This window comes from Ixodes scapularis, unplaced genomic scaffold (assembly GCF_016920785.2).
Source record: "Ixodes scapularis isolate PalLabHiFi unplaced genomic scaffold, ASM1692078v2 PGA_scaffold1__304_contigs__length_218370807, whole genome shotgun sequence".
Taxonomy (NCBI): domain Eukaryota; kingdom Metazoa; phylum Arthropoda; class Arachnida; order Ixodida; family Ixodidae; genus Ixodes; species Ixodes scapularis.
In genome coordinates this window covers 172,442,205-172,468,612 of record NW_024609846.1, presented here as the reverse complement: position 1 = coordinate 172,468,612, position 26,408 = coordinate 172,442,205, and the positions used below count along the sequence as shown (strand labels likewise).

Here is a 26,408-nt window from a genome sequence, read left to right as displayed (position 1 = left end):
TAATTACAGTACAGGACGACCTCACTACGTGCAATCGCGTACTACAGTCGTATCTCGCCGGCAGCCGGTCCCGCTCGAAACAATAAATGCCCAATGTAGAGGTGGTGCGCAATAAAGATTGGCTGCAAAAACCACTATTGTTGGTTGTCCTTGAATTGGTCATAAGACTCACACGCAGCTCACTGCGAATATGACGACGTTAGTTTTGTGTTAAATCTTTATTAATACGATATCATTCTTTCGCTGCTTCACCCGGTTTTCGCGATACGCTATCTGGCCTCGAATGCGCCACGCATACGCCGCTTGTATGTGCTCATGGCAGTTTGATACTTTAGACCCATGTTACGGATAAAAAAAATAAAAAAAACAGGACGCGGGATGGCCAAAAAAACGCGTTTTTCGTTTAAGGCTCGTCAAATTATGAGGCGCTGGAGAAATGCAGCCTTCTGCGTTAAGTCCTTATTTCGAACTCTTTTTGTTCGCCTTCCGCCCATTGAAAAGCATGCGGGAAGAGCCTTAGAACGCACCTTGTATCGCTGCGCCGCAGCGTTCTTCCGCAACATAAAGTTCGTCTGCTTTCCTCGCCGTCACCATGGCAACGAACGCCGAATGAATTGAAGCACGCACGGTACCGCCGCGTGAAGCCAGCAACAGCTGACGCCATTTTACTAACGCCGTCTGCTAGCCAAAGCCGAACGCGGTGTGTCAGATCAACCGCCTCCGCCGGTGCGCCGCTAGCGAAGACGACGAAGCTGAGACACGCCGACGGCGAATGGGCGAGCAACAGCACCGCAGGACGACTGCAACGGCGGCATTTATTGGGATCAAAGGCGCGAAATAAGCAAAAACAATTTTTATTTGAATCGTAACACGCGATATCCAAGTTGGGGACCACATGCGTTTGCTGGGTCGTTCCTGTGAACTTTTTACAGAGACACGGGGTGCCGCTTTCAAAACACGGCTCCGTTTGCAAAATATGGGGGCCCTGAGAAGGGCCGTTTAGACCGCTACCAGAACCTATAACTGACGTAACGAGCACTTGACGAGCGAAAAGCTGCCGGACCTTCGCTGGAAAATCTGAGGCACGGTGGAGATAGTGGTCGCGATAAAAGTCTAAAGAAACAAAATAAATAGCCTAACGGTCGTCGGCGGCGTCATGAGGCCTCGCCGAGTGCAGAGTATAACGGTCTTGCAGTACGGTATATATTGTGCATTCTTACTTTTCTTTTCAAGAATTCTGACGCCCAAGACTCCCTCCCTTCTTTGTTTGAACGCGTTGTTATTGAATTAACAAATCAGCTTCAAATGAGGGACGTGGCATCCTCTAGGGTAAAGAAACAAGAAAGAAAACAAACAAGTAACCATTGCGAGCAACACCTTTCATCAAAGAACACGGCGCCCAAGAACGGCTCCCTCTTTTTTTTATTTACTTTGTTACTTTATTTTGTTGTTGGGTCCGACTGTTCTCTTCTTTTTAACGATGCCGACCCTGGCAACCGTTCTGGTCATACGATTGGCGTTTGTTTTGTCACGCGATGACATGGCCCGACCGATTAACCAATCAGTTTGTTAGAATGGTGTCACGAGGTATAAAATGGCGGATCAAATAAAAATAATAAATGCAAAGAAGCGCGCAGTTCTGCTTGTTTAGCCCCCTCGGCGCTTTATTCTTCCAGAGGCGACCGTCGCAGTGCCATGGCGTTTAACTTGTGCCGTCTTCATGAAAGACCCTCTTGAAGCAATTAATTTGCTTCAGGGCATAGGCCTGCTCCTGGTTTCGTGTGCGTACCCAGAGTGCGAAGCTGCGATGACGCTGGAAGTCCGCGCTAGATCTGCGGATGGTTATTCGTGGGGGTACGGTGTGTGGATGACTCGTGAGGTGCCCAAGAGGAAGCCGGTCAAGGTTCAGTGCCGGGGCGAGGTCTCGGTACGGAGCGGTTCCTTTTTCAAAGGATCGCACCTGACGCTTCTCCAACTCATGAAAATCATCCTCCGGATGCCAGAACCTACCGTGCACCGTCTTTCAGCGGGAGGTAAGGCAATAACTCATTGGGCGAGCCTTTGTCGGGAGGTCGTGGTAAATGCCGTCGTTAAGCATTCAGACATGATTGGTGGCGAAGGCGTGATTCTAGAACTAGACGAGAGTATGTTCGGTCGGCACAAGTACCATCGCGGGTATTTAAGGCCTGGCCAGTGTGTTTTCGGCGGTGTGGAGCGTTGCAGCCGGTGCTGCTTTCTTGTTCCCGTGGAGACCCGTGACGCTAGAACCCTGCAAGAGCTAATAGCCGAGTGGGTCCGCCCTGGAACAAGAATAATCACTGATTGTTGGGCTGGCTATCGCAAGCTTGCAGATGACGCTCGCTTCACGCACCTCACCGTCAACCACAAGCTGCACTTTGTCGACGCGAACACTGGTGCGCACACCAATACGGTGGATTGCACCTGGGCCCACGTCAAAAACTCTCTTCCATCTGGACGGCGCGAGAGCCACCATTTCACTGGTCACCTTGCAAAGTTCATGTTTTTGAGGAGAGACAAGGCGCGCGGAAACACTGATAGATTCCAGCCGTCCGTCGCCGTGGCCGCCAAAATCTAGAGCCCCGACGCAGACAGGGCGAGGATTCTGACGGCCCCGGTGACTTCCGAGTGATCCGCTGCGCTGAGCCCGTCACCCGCTTGCATGCATAAAGTCGACTTATGCGCCAACCACTCGTCAAGTGCTCGTTACGTCAGTTATAGGTTCTGGTAGCGGTCTAAACGGCCCTTCTCAGGGCCCCCATATTTTGCAAACGGAGCCGTGTTTTGAATGTGGCACCCCGTGTCTCTGTAAAAAGTTCACAGGAAAGACCCAGCAAAGGTATGTGGTCCCCAACTTGGATATCGCGTGTTATGATTCAAATAAAAATTGTTTTTGCTTATTTCGCGCCTTTGATCCCAATAAATGCCGCCGTTGCAGTCGTCCCGCGGTGCTGTTGCTCGCCCATTCGCCGTCGGCGTGTCTCAGCTTCGTCGTCTTCGCTAGCGGCGCACCGGCGGAGGCGGTTGATCCGACCAGGGTGCCGAACCGGAACCGAACCGAACCGAAAACCGGAACAGAACCGTTATTTTTAGCCGAACCGGAACTGAACCGAACCGAAATCTTCGCCGCCATCTTGGAACTGAACCGGAACCGAACCGAAAAAAATATAACGGTAACCGGTTCAAAACGGTTCAAGGTAATATTTCTTTTTTTCTTTTTTGTTAGTATCACAAAATGAACATATGGGAATAAAAAATTGGCGGCTGTATTTCTATCTATTGATCAAATCATCATATACAGTATTCCAATGTATGAAATTGTGGGTTTTCGTGGCACCTTTGTATTGGCACTATGATTAACCAAGTGTCACGTTGTCACGTGACGTCATGGTGTCAATACATGTTGTCAAGTAATGTCACGTGACTCGCTGCATCAACTCGATTTAATTTGAGGAAGTCATTAGATGTATTAACCTTGTTGACAGCATGACGTAACATGACATCACGATTTCGCACCGAGGGTCACGTGACACCGTGACGTAAGCGATTTTCATAACCCCTAGTCGAGTGCTCGGGTTCATGACAATCTGCGTCGCCAAACATTCGGGTAACAACTTATGTCAATTAAATATGATAATTAATAGCCCAACAGTAACAATATCTGAAGCTCTGCCCATGCTTTTGCTTTCCAAACCCTAGCCGCCGAGGGCATGACTGTGACAAACACTGGTGGTATATAATTGGCGTCAGATCACGTGGCCGCTTGTTCAAATTGCGAGTTGAGGAGATATCGACAGCTGTCTCTGTCCTTTATTTTTCTGCATCTGTTATTAGGGGAAAACTAATGGATGTTTCCGCAAGCTATCAACGTCAGGGGTTATTTAACACTATTTATTGAAAGTACAAAAAAATTGTTGCAAGACCAATTTTACATTATTGAGGCACCGAAACATTTTTTCGTTGTTGCTGAACTGGATCCGAGAAATGTCATTGAGAATAGAAGTTCTGAAATGACTAAATGCGACTTATTAATATGACGTTACATAGAACTACACGTGTCTACGGAAGGAATACCTAAAAAAGAAAAGATGTTTTAGCGACCTCAGAGGAACAGCCGAAGGTTGGCAGTCGCGGTAAATCTCACACGAGCGTTGTTCTCAAGATATTGCCGAAGTTTCGACCCCCTGTGTATTTTGCTTAAATGAGCTAAAACAATATTTCTATACATTACTAAATACTACTCAGGATCACTCCCTAACGCTAGTAACTGATTGAACTTGACTTTGCTTATTTGTCTAGGCAATAGCAATCGCCAAACAGTTAGAAAAATATGAGCATCGTTCATCCCCTCAACTCGGAGTCAGAAGCAGCCACGTGGCCTGGTGCCTATCTTATGCCGCCAACGTTGATCATACCGCCGCGCTGGGGTTTTAAAGGACGAAAACGCGTGCTGAGCTCCAGGCATTGTTAGAGCACGGCCGGACTGGAAGCGCGCGCTCTCTTTCTCTTCTTACGGCCTTTGCAATCGCCCGGGAGTCAATGGCATTTTTTCTCCGTATGAAGTTCACTTGCTCGCCGCCAGGAGCGCAACCACCTCACCCCACCTCACCCCACTCGGAGAGTCCCTTCGAGCTGCTTTGCGCTGGTGTTCGAGCTTCAAAGGTTGTTGTTTTGGCAACGATTTATTGAACTTCGCTCCGATTTAAGTCACTCTACCGACAGGCAGTGTCGTCAGCAAACTGCGTTCCTCTATGACATGGACTTCCGTGCTTCTCTGACCCCTCGCACGCCGTTGTTCGGAAAGCGCGGTCATGGTCAAAGAAAAGGGCCCTTCTAAGCAAATACAGATGTCAGACACTGATTCTGAGCAGTTGGCAGTGGCTTTGCCCGACTCGGTTACCACTGACCTGAAAAATCTAAAAGAGCCTTGCGCTCCATCTCCATCCGTGACATACTCTGGTCTGGTGTACGTCGGTGGCTATCTGGTAAAACTCATTAGTGAGTTTGGGTGCGACTTTTGTGTTATGCTGTTGACTACGAGTAACAGAGGTGATCCTCTGTTCGTCTTATTGCAAGGCCAGGATAAACGCGGACTTCATTATCCAAATCCTAGGTTCTTCGCACTTCTGGACAACATTGTTGCTTTCTCTTTTAAGGCTGTTATGCACCTCCGCGTAGAAATGTGCACGAAGTTCTGCAACTACTCATTGCACCCTATCTTGAAGACGCGCCAATCCTACGTTGCCCAGGAGGCACTGACAACAGTCACTCAAAGCGCTTGGTTGGTTTAATTTGCAAGAAGTTGCTCAGACTACTTCTGATTAACCATGCAAAGACGGTCATGGACAGAAACGAAAAATCAGCTGGATATGTGCACAATCCCTCGAGGAAGCACTTTAGGCTGTAGTGAGCACTGTGCGAAAATTGTACAGACCACTACACTCTCGTCTAGAGCAGCTGACCGACGTCATAGGCGGCCTATGAAATGATAATGCAGACCACGGCATTAGGTAGATTGGGCCTGCTTACATTTCACGAGAGTGTACGAATTATTTATCATTTAAAGTTCCTCTCCGTAGAAGGGGTCCGTCTCCTCCTGTTCTTGAGTTGCAACAGAAGTCCTGGAGCTAAAGACAAGTATAGTTTTTCCGCAATTGCATTCGCTGCCTCTACTTACAACTTTTTACTCCCGAATCTCTCGGAGATGTGCATCAAATATTTACCGCTTTGGGCTCATCAGAAACGCATTAGATAGTGGCTGAGGGTCTAAACGTAAGGATCAGGTGTCAAAGGCTATAAAAATATCGGCCACAAGTTGCGACAGCGCTGAGATACACTGCATGTCAGACGCGCTCTGTGCAAACGGCAAAGGGTAGGCCAGGGGTGAGGTGACAGCGCCCCCCGCGAATTGCGGCGGGAGGTGGCGATTGCCCCGATTGCAAAGGCCGTAAAAAGAGGAAGAGAGCGCGCGCTTCCAGTCCGGACGTGGTTAGAGTTCGGCTATTCTCATCACCGCAGTGGTTGGAACACGAGCCACTGCCCGAGTGTCCACCGAGGCATTGATTGTTACGAGCCGATGTCAAGTGCTGACGCAGTTCTCGTGCCCAATCCATGAGCCGCGCTCGACTGTTGACAGGCGGGTGGTTTCAATCCCACAATTACGTCATCAATCTTTGGGACGGCAAGACTAAAAGAAATAATCTCGTTTAATCTTCGCAATTTCACCACGATGAAGAAGCTTCTGAATCAGTGGCGGCCTGTGCGAGTACACTTGGTCCAGAGGACCAGTACGCCTCGGAAAGGTCATGAACATTCCAACCCGATATCGTTTCATGACCCCTTGGAACTTCACAGGGTGCAAAATGAAAGCAATGAAGGGTTGCGGTTAACAAGCGTCAAATAAAATTGTCAAATTAACAGCCACAAACGAAGGAGGTAATTCCTTAGGAATACTTTCAGTCTTTCCACTCTGTTGACGACCAATAAAGCTGTACTATGGTGGGAATGAAGTAATGGCCGGCCGCAAGTCGGTAAGCCAGAGTGGAAAGGCTGGAGGGGTTGCCACCCTCTACGAACGACGGCGAAAACCAGACAACCGGCAAGCCGGTTGTCTGGTTGTCGTCGTCATTTATAGATGGTGAAGTTTAGTGTCATCATTTGTTCGTTGACGGACACGGCACTGGAAAACTAGCCCTTAACAGCACCACTGTATAAACAGGTGCGTCTGTGTGTATGTGTGTGTGTGTGGGGGGGGGGGGGGGGAGTTTTAAAAGCATACTGTGTTGTAAAGGTTCCTCTTCCCTGCATCTTTGGCGCAGACCAAAAAGCGTGACCCTGGAAACTACTTTGATTGGAAAAGCGCTCTTGCCAAAAAGCACGTTTTTGTCGTGCCGGACGCTCGCGCCGTTCCTCACGACGATGCACTACGAATAATAATACGTGCCTTTCAAATACTTGGCTTTCACTGAGCTTGTACCTCCTGCACCGTGCCTTTTGCACCGTCGAATTCGATTTTCTCAGCAAGAAGAAATCGCAATGACCACTAGCCTATACTGTGATGACGTCACGTGCATACCATGCTAAATAGTTCAGCTTTCTGTTGAAATGTGATGCTCGCAACACTAGCAATAAATGTCCTAATTGTAAAGTTGTGCAGTATTTATAGCAGTTCGCGATGATATACGGCAGCCTAGAGAAATGTTAGAGCGCATGACTACTCTAGCATAGTGTTGTGAAGTGAGGGCCCAAAACAAGTGCAGGTAAAACCGAATATAACATTAGCCTCCCGAGGCAGTATTTCGCGAAGTTTCGAGCTCATGCAAGCTGATTAAATGTGATTTATACTAAGATTTTAAGAATATTTGTCTTTCCTTCGCGATATATATGCAAAATCATGAATTTCATTGCGCGCATCTTTACGAATTTCTTTTTGCAGTGAGGCGTTTTGCAAGGAAGTATTTGAAAAAAAAAAAAAAAACATTAATTATCTCTCTCTTTTTGAGCATTTCGTGTATGTGACTTCCAATCCATTATGTGAGCACAGGGTCCTTTTTAGCGAACCCTGCAATCCGATGTTTCACAACTGCCAATCAGCCAAGCAGAAAAACACTTTTACGCAGACTCCACAGCTCGCATAGTTTCGAGTATCGTCCTTCAGCGTCGGTCTCAAGCGGTTATGAGAACTTTATAAAGTAAAATTTATTGATCAATATAAAATATATTTAATTACTAACTGAATATTTGACAACATAAGCAGAGGGCCAACCACTCTAAAGCAATGCCCCCCAAATTATTTGAAAGGTGTTCCGCCAATCTTTTCCGGCGTCTTTATCCTCGACAGGCACGTTGTAAGTGATAGGGGGCGGCCTTACATACATTTCTGATTTTGAAGCTAATTTAAATAACTATGTGTTCTTCACACATCTAACTTCTCAAACATATAGAAGTCTGTTATTGCCTCTTTTATGTGGTGAACATTACTATTATAGGTCTGTGGGCTGGACAAAAGCAAAGTAAACAGGGGCGCGCGTCGGAACTATGACGATTACGCACGCAAACCGTCAGAAAGCGCCCAATTAAGTAGCTGCCATGTCGAGTAGAACGGGATATACTACTTCGTTTTACTTATAAAAAAAGAATCTTAAAGGACGCTTAAGCTTCGTCTTTAAAAGTGGAACGCGATAGCGTCAACGGGTCTCGTCTGCATCGCATTCTCATTTGCCCCGCAAGCGTGCCTCGCGTGGCGTCTGACTCGCGACTAAAGGGTCGTGGGTTCGAATCCCGCCTAAAATTCTTATTCTTTTTTTTCTTTAAGGCAAAGGAATTATTTTCAAAAGTAAAATCATTTGAAACATACGGTGACCTTTAATTCGCATTACATGTCATGTTTTAATCACTCATTCCACGCGTGATGTCACGTTTCACGTAAGCATTGTGGGTTGTTTGAAAATCTTGCGCGAGGATATGTAGCTCTGACGTCATGAACCTATCGATCAATATAGATTTTCTAGTCACGCCGCATCGGATTTCCTGCGACATGAGCTCCTTATCGCTATCGTGTAAATATCGTCAATTACCAAGGGTGATGCTCATTTGCAAATTAAATTGTCCGGCATCTTGTCAAGAACAATTGTTATTGACAAGGTGATGGCCTGCTTGTTGAGGCTTAAGCCTCAACAGGCTGGCTATGCCAGCTTATTCTGTATAAGGAAATGTTCACTAGGGGCAAGCGCTATTTTGGGCCAGCTTTGATCTGAGTTCGAAGGTGCGTATAGATTAGAGTGAACAATTGCGATTACTTCTTGCTGCATGATTAGTCGCATGCATGCGGTGCTGAGTCTAAACAATGTTTGGTTAGAACAACAGGTATTTGGATTGCCGCTCTGTGTTTCTATGAAAAGTAGACTGAAAGAAATTATCCTAAAACTTTTGTTACATTTTGAAAATTTCATTGTAGGGTCGTCATCATAGGGTCGTCATCATATACATATATATTGTGAAGTGTATTTCGTAAACCTTATTTTATGATATATATGGCCACGAGGTGCTCATTTCATAATCTTATGTGACGTGATTAATTCCTTAGTTCAAGGACACGGTTTCACTTTTAATACTGCGACACAAAGTTGTACCAATCACGGGTATTTCAGACGACCTACCTTACTTCGCGACCACATTTTATACCGTGTAAATAGATCAGCTTGAACCTTAGAATTTTACTTAAACACGAAGAAATGACAAGAAAATACCGTATAGTTCTAAATTCGAAGCTGATCTATTTACAGGTATGAACCAATAAGCTCAACTTTTTACTCTTGTACTTAAACATTTCGATTCAGGTAAAATATATTTTACTCGTAAACAAAGGGATGTATGAACACGACGATATGCATGTTAATGTAGATTTTCTTCTACTCTTACGTGCAAATTAAATAACTGAAATTAATATTTTTGGTACCTAAAAACAAAAGTAAATTGCATGAACGATCGAAGAAACTATATAGTTAATCGCTTCACGGCGTAAATAGTGTATATTGCCAGTATATACACTATTTACGCGGAAAATATATTCTCAATTTAGTGGTTCAAACCGGTTCGAACCGGTTTGAACCGGTTTGGACCGGTATTTTTTGCTCCCCGGAACTGAACCGGAACCGAACCGAAAGCCGTGAACCCGAACCGGAACCGAACAGAATAAAAATTTCGGTTCAACACCCTGGATCTGACACACCGCGTTCGGCCTTGGCTAGCAGACGGCGTTAGTAAAATGGCGTCAGCTGTTGCTGGCTTCACGTGGCGGTACCGTGCGCGCTTCTATTCATTCGGCGTTCGTTGCCATGGTGACGGCGAGGAAAGCAGACGAACTTTATGTTGCGGAAGAACGCTGCGGCGCAGCGATACCAGGTGCGTTCTAAGGCTCTTCCCGCATGCTTTTCAATGGGCGGAAGGCGAACAAAAAGAGTTCGAAATAAGGACTTAACGCAGAAGGCTGCATTTCTCCAGCGCCTCATAATTTGACGAGCCTTGCACGAAAAGCATGTTTTTAGACCGGAGTTTGGAGATAGTTTTTTTTACAACAACATGGGTCTAAAATGTGCCTGTGCTCACATCGTTTTTGACGTCATCCTAGATGTCGTCCCCGACGTCGTTCTTGAGGTCGTCCCAGAGGTCTTCCTTGAGATCGCCCTAGAGGTCGTTCGAAACGTCGCCTTTGACGTCATCTTCTAGGAGGTCGTCCTCGACGTCGTCCTAGACGTTGCCATTGAGGTCGTCCTAGAGGTTCCAGACGTCGTCCTAGAGGTCGTCCTGACGTCGCATCCTAGAACGTCGTTCTCGACGTCGTCCTGGAAAGCAGATAAACCCTCGCCACGCATACACGGAGTGGCAGTATACGCACACATTCACATTTGCGCCCAAGGTATGCGAAGCAATTATCGGTTTGAATTGAGCTATAAGATGGTGGTGAAACAGCTTGAACATTAAACAATTACACAGAGACAGGACAATACACACAAGCGACGCTGCAATGATGGTGGGGAAACGGCTTGAACGTTAAACGATTAAACTGAGACAGGAGATTAAACGATTACACAGAGGTGACGTCATTATTGCGTCGTAGACCATTCATAAAATAAAGCATTTACTTGAAATTTACGTCGTCGTATTCAGAGAGCTCTGTCGTGAGTCTCGTGATGAATCTTATCGTATCATATAGACAACCGACAATAATGGTTTCTGCAGCCAATTTTCGCATGAATGATTTACGACGCAGTCATTGACGTCAACGAGACTGCAGCACGCCACTTCGAAATTGAGTGATTGCTTCGTCTCTGTGTAATCGTTTAATCTTGTCTCTGTGTAATCGTTTAATATTCAGGCTGTTTCTTACCATCACTGGAGCTTCGTTTGTGTGCCTACTGTCCTGTCTCTATGTTATCGTTTAAGGTGGGCCAAACGTCGATAAAGGGGCGGTAACGAGTTCTTAAAATAAAGCGAGGGCGATAAATTAGCTATTGGGCAGGAGATCGAACTATAGGGGGCGCTCTGACCCGTTTGTTTTCCCCACGCTTGGTGTTTACTCAACACAAGGCCTGTGCACATGCCGACAGGCCTTATGGGCATGGCCACGTCATCTTCTACAATAGAGCGCGGGGCGCAGCTTAATGTAAAAAATACTAACAATCGACGAAGCGACGTTAAGTGCCGGATCTATCCTCAGAGAATGCGAGCTTGACCCACTTCGGCTTTTGTGCTGAGCTGGGATCGTGCATGCTGCATTGTTCATGCAGGCCAGGGTTGGGCAGTATCGCGATACAAATGTATCGCGATAGTATTTCAGAAATACATTTCGTATCTGTATTTCTGTATCGCGATACATATTTTTCGCCAGTATCTGTATTCCTGTATCGGAATACATTTGGAATGCTCCTTTGTATTGCAATACAATCAGGGTGAAATGTATTTCGTTACATTTCTTGAGAAATACTCCCCCCCCCCCCCCCCCCTTTTTCCCCGGAGAGACAATCCAACGCATTTTTTTTTTTCTTCTGGGCACCAGGGCCAAGGAGGCGCTGGGGAATTGTTACCATACTGACCAAGGTTCCTTCCGATTCTCCAAACTATTTTCCTATGCGTCCTCTTCTCATTTCTGAGAAGTGTTGCGTAGTCGGGGACTCGAACTAGGTGGCGTGCCAGGAGTGGAGTCAGAGCATCTTCTGCCGCAGGTCCTTAGGTAGGAATTTCTTGAGTTATTATTTGCTGACATTCAATGCCCGCTGCTAACCGTCTCTCTTGCCTTAGCGTGCGCAGTACCCGGCCGGCAAAGCTGAGTCACAGTCTGTTGCAGCAAGAGCCTGGCGGTGGTTGACTTGAAATAGTAGGATGACTCACGCAGTGAAGTTCAACACATATTCGAAGGCGCCTGCGGCTGCCCCCGTAATATTGCACGGCTTAAGGGTACGTCATCAGCCGACGTGAAAGTAACCTGCTGCTCTGGGGATCCGAAACCCAGGAAGGAAGTCAGACGTGGCCTCGCTGTGCCGACCCAGACTTCGTACACCTGCGACTCGTCTCGAGCTCGCTATTTCTCGGAGAGCTCGCACTTGTGCCGGCAATATCAGGTCGCAATCCACGAAGTCTCTATTTGGAGTATGCAAGACCAAACTTGAGAACTGCAATCCATGCGTCGGTGGCAGAGGGCCGACAGGAAAGACCTTTACAACAGGAATGCCACCGTATCGTTTTTTCAACCGTAAGAGAAGATAAGACAGGTGTTCCAGGTTGCTTGGGGTAGCCCACTATTCTCGTAAAATCCAAATGACACTGCCTGCTGGATCTTCAACGAGGTAACCTAAAACGAAAGTATGTATTGTCCTTTCATACAGCAGCGTGCTAAAGTTTCATGTTCAAGGCCACACCTACAGATAAAGAATGCCAGTTCATTCCACCGTGACGTCATGTGATAAATATTGACAGGGGCGTCCTTAGTGAACAGGGGCGTAGTGATTTAGGATGACATATAATTTATTTAGAGGTCAAAGTCTCTTCGCATCCCTCATCAGACAGACAGGATATCAGGGAAGGGACCGCGGTCAGTCCTTGATGGAACGTTTTTTTGAGCCCACTGAAGACTCCTCGTCGTCCGAAATCACTATCTTCAAGGCAAAGTGCCAAGCCTACGGTAAAGTAATTTCCGGATCAAAAACTTCAACCTCCAACTTCAAGCTTCATCTCATTTGGCGTCTCAAACAAATTTTAAAAATGTATTGCAGTATCAGTATTTCTGTATTTGTATTTCTGCCCTCCCTAAAACGTATTCCTGTATTTGTATTTCCAAATACTTTTTGCCTCTTTTTTAAAATGTATTTCCGATACGTATCGCGATACACTTTTACAAATATATCTCAGTATCAGTATTTTAGCTACTATTTTAATGTATCCCAGTATTTGTATTTCCAAATACATTTTTGAGTATTCCTGCCCAACCCTGATGCAGGCCGTAGTGGAAACAAAACAGCCCCTCCTCCCCCTCGCCGGAGAACACGAACTCCAGCCGAACGCTGACGCCGCGTTCGGTTATGTCGGCCGAACGCTGCGTCATTGTATTTGTTGTCCCCATCCGTGTAGTTGTTAGATTAACCGCTTGGGGCGTCACGGTCTGTCCTCCTCCCCAATAGAGGCGATAGAATGTTGTTCAGATGTCCTCATAATGGCCATATCCATTTTTATAGGGGTACATTGTTAAAGCTAATTTTTCTTAGGTTGTTCCCTCCCACATTTTTCTTGTTGTCTCTTTCAGTCCTAATCCATTTTGAAGCTCACCCAAAATTTGCGTTCGTTCTGCCCATTCCTCCGTGTTTCGCTTTACTATGTACAGCTATAATCGGTATAAAGCTGATGTTACTGTTACCGGACAGTACAACATGATATTGTCCTCGTTTCCTCTGCTTACATAGTGTCGCAGATCCTCGGCGTGACATATCGGAATAGGTATATATTCCCACGTAACATTATGATCTTAATATATAATTCACTATTTTCTTCGAGACTCAACTATTGTCATTTAGTCTGGGCTTCGTCCACGCAAGAAAATCTTCTGAAAATACATATATTACAAAAAAGGTTTCTGTGAATGGTAGGAAAGGTGCCTAATCATTATCACACACAATCCCTAATTACAAAATATATTGTAATGCCCATAACAAAAATGTATGATTTCCGCCTCTGTAAGCAATATAAACAAGAAACAAGAAATAACATTTGCCTTTTAAGAAACTTGGCAAGACTAAAACCACATGTTGCAGTACACAACACGCGAAAAAATGAGCCTTGAAAAATAGACACCTGTAGAACAAGATACCGGCTAGAAATGATACAAAACAAATTACCAACATTTTTAAATAAATTACACGATAAAAATATTCAGCTGAGAACATATTTATTTTAAAGAGCTGCGTAGCTTTTTCAGAATGCTTTAAACTCTTATACTGAAAAAAGAGGAGGAGGTGTTTCCAGGAACTTCTATTGTTTAATTTTTCGTTGATCTTTTTTTTTTTTGTGTGTGTGTGTGAATCAAACGACTTGTCACTATATGATAATTTTATTTCTATGATGTACAGTTTATTATATTTTGTGTGTAAGCAGATTCACCATTGCGTGTCCATTTTTATTTGTATTTCTAATATGGTATAGTTTATTATCTTTCTTTTGTATTTTTATCTTTTTGTGTGAAAAGATTCGTCACAATGTTTCCACTTTTATTTCTATAGTTTATTATCTTATCTTGCCCCGACGCTGCCAGTATGGGGGCCTTCGGCTTTGTATTTTTGGTGCAAAATAAAACATGATGATGATTATTATTATTATACTCTCGTTTTGCTTTGTTGAACACACGGTTGCCAGACTGGCACCCATACAAAACACTTTCCTTTCATAGTGGCCAGGCTAAGGTGTCTTTGAAACATGGCTACTTGCATATTTGTATGCACCAACTCAACTGTATTTCGTCGTGACACCGCGGTGGCGCTGCTGTCGGAACTCCGCATGTAAAGACGCATGCGTGGTCTCTGCGCACGCGCGCTCCCCACACCTGGTGTCAGTTAACGATGGCCTCATGCGTTGACCTTGTCTCTCATGACCTGCCGTCTTGGACGCAGTTTGTTCCCGAGTGACCCAGTGAGCAGCTGCCCGAGCCATGGACCAACAACGCTCGATGATGATGTCTCGGTCCATGATGCATTCGAGGTCGATCATGATGAGACCCGCGTGAGTACAGGTGGTTTTCATCGCGCGGTTTCGAACCCCCTTTCGGGGCTTCAGGTTCGGACCGCCAGGCGCCCCATCCGCCCCAGAGATCTGGCGAGAGAACTTTCCTGCTTTGAGTCTGTAGCCACTATACCCAATGGCAGGGTGAGAACGAGAGTGCGTCTTTTTCCAACTCCCGGCTCCGGCAGGACGCCGTGCTCAGGCGGTATATGTCCGCGCTGGAGGCTCAGAAAACGCCCTTATCGAAGGCAGGAAACTCTCACTGGAGGTGGGACAACTGAACGTTCTCACCCTGTCAGAGACTGTGGGTGCTGTACATTTCTCAATAATCGCCTACAGAGACGAGATTTGAGAGGAGGGTCCACTGAAACTATGGAGAGAGCTCGTGAAAGGGGGAATTCGCCTTCTGCGCAGATTTGGTGGTTTCAACTAAAAACGAGAGTAAAAGCTTGGTCTGCTGGGCAAGTTGGCAGTGGACATTCGTATTAAAAATAACGCAAAAGAGCTAGCGTTTGTCCTGTGTGCTTTTTCGTCTTTTTGGCCCGTCTCTTTTGCGCTATTTTTAATATAAAATCGACAGCGGCGATCGCTTTTGATTAGGCTCATTAAATTTCCTATTAGAAAATATTTTCGGTCCCAAATAAACACTACGTTTCATTGAGATTCAACTTCAAAACGCATTGATTGTAAGCAACTCGCGTTCAAGAAAGAAAACGAGAGAACGTCGTTCGCTCCGACAAATCGCCTGACGTGCCACGGATGGCGTCATGTTTGTGCGTCACGCAGCATCCGTTCCTTCCGCAGTCTCGGGGCGTCACCGCCGACACGCGATTGTTACCTCAATCGAGCAATCAGCATTTAATTCGGTTTGAAAACACACACGGAGGTGTTACCCGCTGATTGACAGGCCTCGCCACCCCTGTGTGACAGCAGTGAAACGTAAAACAGAAAAAAAAACAATAAGGAAATATATTTTTGGTGCACAGTTTCGAATGTGAAAGGAGGGGTCGGGGGGGGGGGGGGGGGGGGGGGGCGACATTTCTTAACACACTTTTGAATGGACCGGTATATGCCACATACAATGTATACAAAGCATTAAATAAACCAAACAGTTAGTCTCCGCGCTGCTATATTACAAATAGGGTTTGAAGTGTTGAAAACGACAGCATCTAGATGACCACATAAGGACGAATTGATGCAGGTAAAATATATTTTAACGGAGCTATTACCATACCTTGTTCTGCATTTGGGTAATACTTTTTTTTTTCTAATTAAATAGGATGTATACTGAAACTCAAGTGTAACAACGCACGAGAAAAAAAATATTAATCGTATGTTGCTGTTATATTTTATACAGGCATGGAAATCTATAGACAAACACGCTGTTTACAAACAAGCCCTCGTTTGCCCAGACCAGGGGTGGGCACCGCACGTGCGCAGAAACCGAAGTGGTGTGAAGTGAATCGTCTGCGCATGCGCAGTGTCGTCGACAGCGACGTCAGGGCCGCCTGTTGGTCTATAAGCGATCCACGCATGCCTGACGCCCCCATAACTATACAGAGTGCATAAGGTGCAGCCGCCAGTGCACGAGACAGTTTGTGCCACCTTGTGTTCCGCTCGCCCAGACTCTCGGCGGGGTTATCGAGCGTACAGAAAGATCCCACGACGCATATCGAATGAAATTGGCTGTGAGACCTCTTTCTTTAGGTTAAAGGGTTACACCGGTTAAAAAGTCGAACCTAAGTAAATGACTAATATCGGTGTACGGAGTCTGAATACGAGCACTGCCAAAATGTTACACTGATGGCAAACCGCGATCCACTCTATAAGGCTGCATTCACACTGGCGTTCGAATCGCACCGCAAAGCGGATCTGCTCGTTTTCATCATCGACAGCGCGTGAATTTGTTTTGAAGCTTAAAGCAACCGCGTTCGATCGCAATCGCTTTCCGGATGTGGTTCACTCTCCAGAGTGAATGCGGCGTAAAACCGATGCTAAAAATGCCACCATGAGTATCTCAGCGGCCATTCAGCAAATTGGCATGGTTGTCAAGCAACCTTGTGCCATGATGTCATCTTCGCGTTCAAGGAGGTTTCTTGTGCGTACTGCAACTTCTTTCGCCGTCTACAGCGATTGGCCAGCGGAGCGGCGCTGACCAATCACAGCAGACAGCGTTGTCCCGGTCCTTTGGTGTCCCCTCGTGTAACGTAGGCCCCTGCTCGCTCAAGCGCGTCGTGGTGCCGAAGGTGCCATGCACCGGCAGCCATAGTTAAGTCTGTTCTTGTTCGGCGCGAGCTTACGATTAGCTTTCACAACGCTTCTGCAACGTGCATTGCACACCACCAAGGTTATATGTGCGAAGATGCTTGTTCTGGGAATTCAAATCATCACCCATCACCCGCACGCTCCAAATATTTGCAGGAGCCAGAGAGCAGGTGCTAGATAAAAAGTGCCCGACATAGGAAGTAACAAAAAGACACATCTTTCGTAGTTCACGTGCTTTATTTTTTGCGTTCGAATGCATCCAATGACAGGACGGGCAATTAGCAACATATAAGCACCACCGAAATGCTAGCAAACCTTGAACACACTCTACATTCCTTTCGATCGTTAGTTTGCTTAGAATCGTCGCTCGTTTTTATATACCTTCCTTGCAACAGAGGTTTGGGCCTGAAATAGAGCGAAGTTTAACATCGTTCAGTAGTAAAGAAAAATGTTGTAACTAAAGCAATTGCACTCTCACAATACCAATAAAGGTGCATACTATCCGGTACAAGCGAAATGACAAAAGTTATCCATGTTATTTTCCGGCGAAGAGACAAAATTCACGCGCGTTTTCCCATAGGAATACACAGGGTGGCTGGAAATCTAGACTGCATGCTGTCCGCTTCAATTTGCAACCGGAAGTCCCCTAGACACTAGCGCCAGCTGAGCCTCTAGCGTTTATTGTAATAACTCTATGGTCATATTTGTTCGCGTGTTTGAAATTAGATCATAAGCAACAAATTATATTATAGCTTAAAAAATTACGTATCAAAATATCTGAATTTTAATATTATCATTATAAAGACGAATCGCGGCAGTGTATGCCCCCAATAACGCCAAGATCACGAAAATATGCCATTTAAACATAATACTTTTCCCAGAAAGGTACAAGTTTGTTTTATTTTTAGCATATGAAAAACTCTGACATCGTTATCAACATAGACAAACAGTCAAACACTGAATGTAATATAAAGTTTTAAGCGTCACGCGTTGCTATAAAAGACACGCACACACTTCAGCTGTCTGACACTGATTGAGTCTTTGTGTTGTTGCAGTGAGAACAGCGTTTATTAATTTATACGTTTTGCGGACATATCGTAAAAATTTGAATTATTTTATTATCCTGTGCTGGGGATAATGTTAAACCAATTAATCATCTAAATACCGAAACACCGATTAAAAGGCCCGCAGTTCATTACTTCCCATGACAATTGTCTGAGCGAGAAAAGGCAGTGAGAACGCAAAAACATCAGCACTGACTTTTTCAACAATTACAACGACTACAAATATCAGCCTTGATCAAACATGTATGTTACAAAATAAAGTTTCCCCGAGCAACTTCTCTAACTAAATAATTACGATGTGAGACACATCTTGAGTTATGAAAAAATCCGAAATTATGACCTATATTGAGAAAGTAAGTCCAAAAAAGGTTAGTTTCGGTTTCGCTCCAGAATTAAAACGCGTATCCTTGCGTAAATATTACGCTAAACACTGTTCTTGTTTTCAGGGTAAAGAGGTGACCTGCGCTCATAACACCCTAGCTTCCTCGTATTACCAGAAATAATTTGTGTCGCTAAGTAAAGCCAGCACACTAGACAGGCTCAACAGCGGCACGCACCCCCGACCCTCACAAAATCCGCCATTTTGGAAAATGAGTGGCGCCACCTATAGTTAGTTGGAGTCGCGATCTACATGCCGCGGAACCAAGGGACCAAGCCACCACCGCATGCTGCGATTGGTCGGCGCCACACCGCCGACCAATCGGAGCTGGCGGCGATTCCCCGACCCTTGATCCCGTCGTGTAGATTAAGGCCTCAGATGTCACCCGTTGACTCGAGTGCGTGACGTCATCACGGCGCCCCCAGTTAGAGCGATATCTGATGCTGCACTTCGCTCAACAAGTCCGGTCTATGCCGCCAACTTACGGAGACAACAAACTTTTCTTAGAAGCGAAAGTATGTAGGCGAGATGATTATTAAATATAAAAAAAAGAACGGTTATTTGAATAACTGAGGGTGAGGCTCCCTTGGAAACCGAAATTATCTTTTTTACGCTACTAGATGAATCCGGACAATCAAACGTGGGCTGTGGATTTATAAAACAAAGGACCAGAATTCCAAATAGCTCAGATTTTTCAGACAACGCTTCACGACCTTTTAAATGTAACTCGCGCCAGAAAGCAACAGACCCACCATGTGTGTGCGTGCGAGAGTCACCGTTGTCGGCCAACTGACAGCCGCACTTTGCCATGGACGCAGGACGGAGGCCTCGGGCGGCATGATGCAGTACCTGTGCACCCTCATCTTCGTGCTGGTGCTCTTCTGGGTTACCGTCCTCATCGTCTGGCAGGTCGTCTTCAGTGCGTCCCAACAAACACTTTTCTACAATCACCGCAAAGAAAACGTTCGTGCCTGCTTACGACGAGATAAAACACTTGCACCGCCTATCCGGTTATGATTTGCGCATATTCCTTAATTTTTTACGCATTATTACTTCACCACGGGCTCGAAATAATTATTATATATATTTGATCTCGAGAATACTGCGAAATCTTCCGTCAAGTACAAGAAATAGACGCAGACCGGAAGTGGGCCATGGCTTCCCGATAAATGGCGCGAATGCGTTATCGATATATATCTGTCTGCCTCAGGGTGAAGACATCCTTTGTTGCACTGAGTGGATCAGCTCATGACGCGCTGGTACGCTCGGTGCGTGACTTGTGCGGTCAAGTAGTGTCTAAACATTAACCAAGGCTACGCGCTTGAGCTGAGAGTCACACCGGTTTGCGCGCACTTAAAAAGACATTAAAAAATACGATTGGGCGGAAAAATGGCTAAGATGTCACCACTGAAGCAGTAGCGCGTGTTTGTACGAAGGCACTCTAATAGGGTTTGATCTCGTCGTAAGCACTCACTAAAGTTGAAATATACCGACCAGTTTTTCTGGTCATCCGCTGTGACCCAACAGAAATACGCTCAGAGTATCGGTACTGTTCTTCCATTACTCCTAAGCAGAGCGGGCGGCCGGTGGGCGCCGCTGTGTCGGTGCCGAACGAAAGCCGTCTGCGATGGTTGTGAAGAGCAACTTTTGAGCCGTAGATAGGGTGTGAGGAGATTATTACGGTATCGTTCTGTTGATCCGTTTGAGCAAGGAACACGGAAAGCACTTTCTGCGATTTCCACCAAGCAAGAGAAGTGGGAGCAGTCACGCACAACACGGGTTGTCTGAATAACGAACGCGAGCCCAGCTAGCTGCGTCCCCCCTTCTCAAGGTGTTAATGCGAAAGCATTAACTGTCCCATGGAGCGACGCCGGCGCTGTCTGTGACCACGAAAATCGGCACCTAAATTCCTTCTGTAGCAGAGAAGAACGGCAGCTAAATTCCCGTTGGCTGAGCGAAACCGCACTTAAAGGGCAACTCCGCTTCATTTTTGATATTTAGAAAACTATGTAGCCCTCTTCAGTATCATATATAAGACCTCATGTCAAATATTACGATATAATTCCGTCTATACATTTAATAAACTGGCTAGTAAACCTTCAAGTGAGCCAAGTCGCCAAAATCTGCCAACTCTGGCGTGCGACGTCAGGCGCAATCATCAGCGCAGTCAATAGGGACTTTTCGTAGACCGCGTTTCCCCCTCCGCTAAGCCCTCCGCAACGAAGAAGCCGCTACTGCGCCGGCGCGACCATGGCCTTGTCTGTAGAGTTCCGGCTAACGTAGCTGGTTGCGGAGAGCCGTTGCGGGACAGCGGAAATGATCTACGAAAACTCCCTATTGCAACGGAGTTAGAGCGGCCAACGTTGAGCCACACGTCAGAGGCATGACTATGTCAATCTCACGTTTTGTTTGTTTTTACTTCTCGGGGCGAAATTGAACGATGACGTCATGAGTTTCTCCTCCCGGTGTTGGCTGAACGGCCTCCACGTGATCACCGTAACGCGGATGCGCTAGTTTGCGCTGCCCTGCGCGCTTATCGGTCTGTTTCTCCGCTCCCCCTCTCCTCTTTCGTCTTCTCCCCTTCCCCCTCTCCCCCGGGCCATCACCGTCCACGCCATGCGAAGCAACCTGCCCGCGTAGCGTGCCCTGTCCCTTGCCCCCCCCCCCCCCCCCCCCCCCAACGTCACAAGACCACGTGGTTCGACGTGACGTGGCCATGACTCTGACGACGCGAGACCAATGTTGCCTGACACAACTGAAGTTTCGGTTTCGGTATCAGCTGATGTTTAACTTAGGATTACGCAAATAATATTTAACATTTCGCGAATCCGAAGACGTAGAGCTGTTTAGTGGTGCTTTGTAAAATGGAATCACATGTAAGCCTAAATTTTTCGGAATTGAGCGGAGTTGCCCTTTAAAGGGATACTACAACGAAATTTTGTCGATTATGTTTTGGTCTATATGTGTTCAAAGGAGCGGTATCACATCGAACACACCAATATATTGTTAAAAAAGTCACGAAAAGGAATTTTAAAAAGAATTAAATGATTAGCAAAGAGCACCTGGTGGATGTCGCTAACGCCTCGTTTGTAATACCCGTCTAGGAACCTTGACAGCGAGTGACGGTAACTGTCTCGCCTCCGGCCAAGACGAGAGAAGAGGGGAAGGAGGAACTCTCCTTTTCCCGAGAATCCCTTTTGTGTGTTCCAGAAGTCACTATTGTCCCTCTACAAGATTATAGAAGATTAACCCGTCACTCAAAATTCGTACAAAAGCAGCCGCTTCCGTGGCTGGAACGACTGGGCCATCCTCTCGACGTCAGCCTCGCCTTAGCTTTGCTCGTCCCGAGACGAACTACGTCACGATTGCGTTGGATGTCACGTGGTCTCCGCTGGCTGTTCTCCGAGCGCTTGCCAGAGTGGGCCATTTATAACGAAAAATACAGCCACCAGGCTCAAAATACAAACGTGCGATTGTCATTTACGGATATTGTGGATCATATGCAACCTATTCTTGAACACAACGGGTATATTTCGAATTTCGTTAAAATATCCCTTTAATGCTTTCGCAACCCCCCCCCCCCCCCTCTCCCCTCGGCTGGCTACGCCAATGGTTCACCTTCATCTGCTCTGCCCAACTGAGGGGGAGGAAGTGGCCGAGTGGGCTAACGCGTCTCAGCTCGGAGCGTGGAGCGAAAGCTTGCGCTGGGATGAGTTTCGTACCGGCACGCGTTCGTGAGATCACTACTGCGTGGTGCACGTTAAAAACCCACAGGTTAGTGGTTGTACTGCACTGGCTAAATTTCTCATCTACAGCTAAGAGACCGATTCACCGTTGAGGCGCATCTCCAAGGCGGTATAAATATACAAAGCAAACCATTTTTTTTTTCCCAACTGAAGCAATCCTGGGCGAGGCCGTTGAAACGAGGTTGTAGATATAAAGGCTCGTTCACACAGTTGCGACTGTTTACTACCGAGTGCGTTATAACGTCGTGTGATCTCTTACAACGAGAGAGCGTGCTGGCGCCATCTATGGGGTGGCCTGGAACATTTGCCATGTTGGTATATTTCCTATTATTTTCCCGCCTTATTATTTCACAATTGGCTTGGCAAACGTTTGACAATAGGAAGTTTTAGTATACCGTGCTTCCTCGTCCGCTAAGCCCTCCGCAACGAAGAAACCGCCACTGCGCCTGCGTGCCGATGGTCTTGGCTGTAGAGTTCCGAATAGCGGAGGGGCTTAGCAGAGGGGGAAACACGGTCTACCAAAACTTCCTAATGTTATAAACGACCATTTCTCAGGATACTACGTACATACATTTGATCTCGCAAAAGCTGCAAAACCTTTTGCTCTAAGACACAACGTAAGAAAGACAGTGCGAGGGGGAAAAGAGCGCGCACGAGAAAAGCCGTTGCGGAAAGGCGGTCGCTCCTCTCCACTTAAGCTTTCCCAGTTTCCACCCTTTTCCCCCTCGCACTGTCTTTCTTACGTTGTATCTGAGTGTAGTGCAATGCACTTCCAGGACCACCTCATAGATAGCCCTAGAATACCAATGGGTTCTCTGGTCTATTACAAGAGGCCATACTCAGTCACAAGTATGTGAACCAACCTTGAGCTACCTCAACTAATTATATTTTCTGATCCCCGAGCATTTACCCTTTCCGGTATGCTAGTTAGTGTCGCGAAATTCATAGGAGATTATTGTGAAATCGGCAATTGAAAATGTTGCAAAAACCAACGTCCAAATATACCCGCACTTGTCAGTGCCGTGACTTCAATAAAAGGCAGGCTTGCCAGTCGACCAAGCAGTCTAAAAAATAGGATTTGCCAATCATTTGTTCCGTGCTGGTGCACGGGTACTGGAGCGAGCTTCCAAAGCATTCATTTGACATCACGAAACTGCTCGTAATCACTTGGGAATAAAATCTACAGTCCAGAGAGTGAACCTATGCCTTCCACTGGCGTCACTTCTGCGTTGTAAAAACTTTGTTTGAAAAAAAAAAAAACACAGTGAGGACGAAAATTGTATATAAATAATTTCGCAAAAAAAAATATATTTTGGTATAGTAGTTGGGAGACTCTTTCAGCGATGTTCGCTAATGTGTTTAGAAAATATTCAGGTGAATCGGGGGCCGTGAAGAAATCACCGGAGTTGGCAGCGCCCCTCGCGGACGGTGCTACGATTTTCGGACTTTGGCGAATTCACTACGGAATTAATCTGTGCAACCCATAAAACATAAAACAGAAAACCATATTTTCTTGCTTGCGCTGTGAATGTTTTTTTTTTTTTTTTTTTTAATGAAATAAATTGTAGGTCAAAGTGTTTTTCAACTCTCATGTTGTCTTTCGAGTGACACTCTGTGGGACCACCTGGTTTCCCTTTGGATTCTTTCTTCAGAGTCTCCAGCCGCTTCCTCTGCGATCGCAGACTTTTCAAAGATTAGCATCGTCGAAGGTCGCGGCGATCGATCGACACAAAAGACGGTTCGCCACGGGGCTGGCGGCGAGTGTAGCAGTGGAGGGGGACAGGTTTTGTTGACTTCCACGTGTCCCCCAGAAGCGTCTCACCGTAGTTGCAAATCGGCTAATAATTGTGTTTTTTTTTTTCCTTTTGCGAGTACGCAGCAGAATAGTAGTTTTTTCGGGGCAAGGTGGCGCGTTTTTTGTCACTTGTGCCAAGATAAACAATCTAAAAAATACAAACTTCACATTATTTCGACATTAAAATCGCTGCACTATGCCCCTTTAATTAAGGTTTCACGTCACAGAAAACCAAAACTCTCTAAAATAATATCTTTTTTTCTTTATATTCCTAAAGAATTTCTTGCTACCATCCCTAACGCCAAGCAACAATAATATACGGAAAATAGTTTATTACCTTTAAAAAGGGTAATAAACCATTGTAAACCCTCACCAAATACCCCCAGCAGGCAGTGGTTACGGACCGAAATGGGAGCTTAAAAATCGTGCCGTAAATTATACCAGGAATACTTAAAAATGAGTACTTCGCACCTTCTCTCTCACTCTCCTTATTCACAGAAAAAACAACCGGCACACCAGAAGCACCAGACGATGCATCCACGCCTACCTCCAAATGTAAGCTCAAATGAATCGCTTCCCGGTTGTCTTCGCTTTACGGAAATTCTTTTTTTAAGCAGTGTAATTAAATATAATCGACCTTTTGGACATCTTAGAATAAAGGATCATCCAGAAAATTCCGAATAAAAAAAAAGTAAAAAAATTGGCAGCGATCATTCTGTCCAAAGTTCTATAATTAACGGAATGCAGTATTTAAGTAGCAGTCGTTTAAATTTGGTTAGAAGATACACTGAATCTTCCGTAACAGTAGTGCGCCAAGTCATGCTGTCACGTGACGCCGGGATGTCACACGACGTTGCCACGTGACGTCACGTCACGGTGTCAAGTCGCAGAGTAAAATAGTAAACATAAAGAGCGGACACTTCCATAGGCCCCAGCGGCCTATGGAAGTGTCCGCTTTGATCCAGATTAGAGCTAGCAGTCCTAGCAGGCGTTATGAAGCTTAAATTGGTTCCGGTTTCGGTGAAGGTAATTTCGGTTTTGGTGTTAGCGTTTCTGCTCCGGTGCTATCCTCCTCTCCCTACCAAAAAGAAAGTATAATTTTCCGTTCTTTAGTTTATAGATCTGGAAATCTGTCTAAATTCTATCTGGGTTTCAGGTTTAAAAAAAAATATATATATTCCCTTGTCTGCAATCTAGATTTCAGGTTTCCAGAAATAATTCCAGCCAGATTCCCAGTTCCATAATTCATATAGTAAGAATTTATACAGTTTTTTTTTTTCTTTTTTACGGTAGGACTCTCTTACTTTTCTTTTTGCCTCCTGGGCTCTCGGACAATCGCTCCGGTAAAGCCCCTCGGCTCCCTTTTCTTTATGTGGACGCTGTTTTGTTTTGTTTTTATCAATAAAAAACGTGGAAAGTGCTTTAAAAAATTCTAGCCCGCGTTAAAAAAGAAAAAAAAAACGCAGTTCTTTTTGTACTGTAAAATATTTAAGTTATCAATAGCCACATTGTCTCCTGACTGATTGAGCATTTTGAGACCAACACCACTAAGTTGTTCCAAAACATTTTATGTTATCGCAATCGTATGCCGAGAGAGAGAAACAGAGGGAGAAAGAAAACTTTATTAATCTAAAAGAAATATGAGCAGGGTCCGTCAACAGGCTCCCTCTGGCGGAGTGCTCCAGAGAAGACTAAATGTACACCGCCAGGTGGCCCTGAGCTCCCGATCGTGGAGTGTAGTGGCCGTAGTCGGCCACCCGGAACCGGGTGGTAAGTACAGGGAGTTGGGGTGGCGGATGACGGATGGCGGATCCATAAGATGTGATCGATATTTGGGCGGTCACCGCAGTGAATGCAAGGGGTCTTCAGGACGTAGACTTCGTAGAAGCTGAATGCAGGCTGGGGTGAGGAGGGCGTTGCTTTGGGCGCTGCAGACGATTGTGCCTTGGTGACGTGTAAGGTGAAAGTGCAGGAGGGAAAAGACTCGACTTCAATGTCTGTATGATTCGAGTGAAGGTAAAGGTCCGTTCACACATGTGCGACCGAGTACGACCGAGAGAGACAATATCGGTTTTTAGGCCTCTTGCGACGGAGTAAGACCAGAAGCACTGCTGCGGTGCAGGTCCTAAGCAGTCGCAAAAGGCTTAAAAACCGGTCTTGTCTCTTTCGGTCTTACTCGGTTACAAGAGTGTGAGCCGCGCTTAAGACCACGGGCAGCGTTAGAGCAGATCAGGGGATGCCGGGTGCCCGGAGGAGCTCTCCTCGAGCAAACTGGTGTGCTCTCTCGTTGCCCGGCGTGCCCTCATGACCCGGAATCCAGAAGATTTTAGCGGGTGATTGTAGGTCCCGTTGCATTTGTTGTGCAATGTCATGTGGGA

At 45.9% G+C, this 26,408-nt stretch overlaps 1 protein-coding gene across 2 annotated transcripts in view; it reads left to right on the top strand.

The window, feature by feature from the left end:
- Nucleotides 1-1,897: 1,897 nt before the first annotated feature.
- LOC8033497 overlaps nucleotides 1,898-26,408 on the top strand; it is a 125,057-nt gene continuing 100,546 nt past the window's right edge. The window contains exons 1-3 of one of the 2 annotated variants that reach the window (XM_042291002.1): nucleotides 1,898-2,033; nucleotides 14,673-14,781; nucleotides 24,529-24,585. The gene's annotated coding sequence lies outside the window, so the exon portion shown is untranslated. The remainder of the gene's footprint in view (nucleotides 2,034-14,672; nucleotides 14,782-24,528; nucleotides 24,586-26,408) is intronic. The other variant, XM_040209264.2, reaches the window with a different exon arrangement.